Source organism: Pinus tabuliformis, chromosome 4_2, assembly GCF_031772625.1.
Source record: "Pinus tabuliformis cultivar Carrire ecotype Pingquan chromosome 4_2, CPIR1, whole genome shotgun sequence".
Taxonomy (NCBI): domain Eukaryota; kingdom Viridiplantae; phylum Streptophyta; class Pinopsida; order Pinales; family Pinaceae; genus Pinus; species Pinus tabuliformis.
Genome location: NC_142304.1, coordinates 225,576,153 through 225,579,875, shown reverse-complemented (window position 1 = coordinate 225,579,875; position 3,723 = coordinate 225,576,153).

The window sequence follows — 3,723 nt, the reverse complement described above, 5'->3', positions numbered from 1 at the left end:
CCCCAATGAAATCCAAGCCCCATTGTTGAAAAGGTCTCTCTGTTGCAATAGGCCTCAAAGGAAGTGGCAGTAACTTTCTCTTTCCCTCAAACACTTGACAGTTGTGACAAGAGGTAGTGAATTTCCTGACATAAGAGAAAACAGTGGGCCAATAATAACCAGCCCTCAAAATCTTATCCACAGTGGACTTCCAATACAAGTGTCCACCACAGTCACCTGCATGAAATTCTTTGGTGATATTGTTAGCTTCATTTTCAATCAGGCAGTTTAACAGTATACCTTCATGGTTTTTCCAAAGAAAATTGCCTTCCATGACACAAAATCTTGAAGCTTTCATTTTTAGGAACCTACACTTAGTTCTGGACAATCCTGGTGGAGCACACAGGTTTTGTAACACATAACATATATCAGAGTACTAAGGGGATTGTTCAAAGGCTACATTGATCTTTGGAGTCGCCAGCTCCAGTTCATTGTCCAGCTGGTTTATGTCTAAGGCTTGGAAGTTTGCTTCTGTCATTAGTTTGGCCAAACCTTGCCCTTTTATTAGTTTTGTAGGTTTTATTTCAATGTCAAATTCCAAGATGTTGGCAATCCATTTTCCTCTTCTACCTTCCAAGTTTTCTTGAGTGAGAATGTCTTTAACAATGGGACTTGGCACATAAGCTATAACATGGCAATAAAGGATGTAAATCCTAAAGTCTTTAATGGCCTTGACCAAAGCATAAGCTTGTTTCTCCATGATTTGATATTTCAAAGGTGCATCTCTAAGAGCTCTGCTAAAGAAAGCAATGGGTTTCTCATTTCCTTGGTCATCTTTTTGTAATAAAACAACAGCAATAGTATGCTGGGAGGCAAAAGAGAAAATGATAAATTCCCTGTCAAATTGAGGATTTGTTAAAACTGGGGTTTGGGTAAGGGCCAATTTTATGCCTTCAAAGGCTTGATTTGCCTCGACTGTCCATTTCACTTTTGAATCCTTCTTTAGCATGTTATTTAGTAATCTGATCATTTCTGCTAAGTTTGGGATAAACCTTCTCAAGAAGTTGATCTTACCCAAGAAGGCTTGCAATTCTTTGATGTTTCTTGGGTGGGTCATTTGCAAGATAGCTTGTATCCTGTCTGGGTCAATTCTGATGCCATCCTTTGAAATGATATGTCCCAAAAGCTTTCCTTCTTCCAAACCAAATAGAGACTTCTTTGGGTTCAAGGAAATTCCATATTTCCTACATGTTAAGAAAATCTGCCTTAAGTGCTTCAAGTGTTCTTGGTCTGATTTTGAGAAAGGTGTAAGGTCATCCAAATAAATGACAAGAAAGTCATGAATCTCTTTGGCAAAAGCAATATCCATTGCTCTTTGAAATGTTGCCCCTGCATTTTTCAATCCAAAAGGCATTTTTACATATTTAAAGGTTCCCCATGGGGTTGTGAATGCAGTTTTGTCTTGATCATCAGGGTGCACTAGGATTTGATTAAAACCTGAGAATCCATCCAGTAATGAGATCCTTGATGCTCCTACCACTCTTTGGAGAATGTGATCCATCTTAGGTAGGGGATAGTTGTCTTTGAGGGATACTTGGTTTAGGTTTCTAAGATCAACACAGAGTCTTATTTCACCAGTTTTCTTTCTTGTAGGCACTAAATTTGAGATCCAATCAGAAAACCTGATTGGTGCTATGATACCAGCTTTAAACATTTTTTGTACCTCTTTCTCAATTGCAGGGAGAAGCATGGGGTTTATCCTTCTCAATTTTTGCTTGAATGGCTTTTGATTTGGCTTGAGAGGGATTGTGTGTTGGATAACAGAGGTGTCATAGGATTTTAAGTCCTCATAACTCCATGCAAAGACATCTTGAAACTCTTTGAAAAGGTCAATGTATTTGGGCTTTTGATCAGGGGGTAGGGAAGCATATAATTTTATTATCTTGGGCTTTTCAATGGTTCCAATGTTGCATTCTTCAATGGCAGAGTTAAGGGGCTGCATTTTTGGTTTTCTTGGGACATCATTTGAATCAAAAATATCCTCTAGTGGAGTTAGGCCTGTTGGAAGAAAATTATCTTTCAATTGTATCACTTCAGCCTCAGCATCAGCCACTTCTTCACAACTGATTTGTTGAATTTCTAGTATATTGTCTTTGTTGAAAATTGTTGGACGTAGGATTTGGTGAGCTGTCTTAGGTGATATTGACTTGTTATTCTGTTTACTCTGTATTTGTGATTGAATTGCTCTTTCAAGTATTTGTGATTGACTTGCTCCCTCAGTGTCAATATTTAGTCCTGCAAATTCTTGTTGCAAGGTCAAGAAATTATTTATTTGTGCATCATCTTCAAATACTTGCCAGTCTTTGACATTGTTTGGGACAAAAGGTCTGTGTTTTACCTCAGCTGTAAAGCAATGATGGGGCTCAAAAGGTAACTTGCAGGTGCTTGCAAATGTGGCCAAACTATGAGCATGCAGGTTATGGGTCCTAGGAATTTTGGTAATCTGAAATTGAGTGAAGAACTGTAGTAGTTCAGCAGCAGCAGATCTATAAGATCTCAGTCTTTTGTCATTAGTAACAAAATTTCCCTTTACTTGTTGGATGATCAAGTCTGAATCTCCCATAATTGAAACCTTTGTGGCTTGTAAGGATTTTACTAGCTTAAGGCCTAGCAAGAGAGCTTCATATTCTGCCATATTGTTGGTGCATCTGAAGTTTAACCTATAGGCTCGGCCCTCTGCATGACTATTTTGTTTATTATGTATCCAAACCCCTGCTCCTGCCCCTAACTTGTTGACTGACCCATCAAATTCTAGAAACCATAGGTTCTCTTTTTCTAGGGGAGATTTAATAACTTGTCTGTGATCTGGAATCATAAGTTGAAGTTCTGGTTTTTCACCTGGTTTGTCTTCTAGGATAGTCTGATCACTTGATTGAATTAGCTTGATTTCTAGAGCAGCAGCTTGTTCATTAATATCCTGGTCTTGCTCAAGTGTTTTGGTTTCAACATCATTATTTGTAAGACCTGTATTGTCATTGAAAAGAATATATGAGTCTATATCAGAATGAACAACATATATGGGAAAATTTTGAGGTTTTTCTTCACTGCTGACCATGTATTTCATAAGTGTTTCTCTGTATAGTCTTTTTGGTTGCCCAAAGACAGAGATGGTTGCATATGACATGTCTAGTTGTAGGGAACCTTGGAGTTTAGCCCCCCATGATCTTGATAACAGCATCCCATATTTAGGTGGGATATCAGCAACCACAACATCCATGAGAATTGTTTGATTTGGGTACTGAACAAGGGACACACATAAGTCTTTTATCAAGCCTAGACACTTGACTTGGCTGGAGTCAAATGAGAATAGGTCCTTATATGGTCTTGTAATATCTAGATTCAATCTTTCCATGACTGATTTGGGCATCAAGTTGTGAGAGGCACCTGAATCAAACATTGCAGTGTGTAGTATCTTATCATGAACATGTAAACTGACATAAAAAGGTAAGATACCTGCAACGGCTGATTTTCCATCAACTTCTAGACCGAAAAGCAATTCTGCGGTGTCATCTAACACATTTACATTATCTTTATTACGAGTTAGCTGAAGGGACTTCTTGATTTGTTGTCTATAAATGTCATGCTTGGCTAGTTCTGAAAGAGGAATAGCTACTTTTAGTTTGCCAATTTCAGCTTCTAAGTCAAAGGGTTTTTCAGATTGGATTTTGGGGTTGTGGATGACAG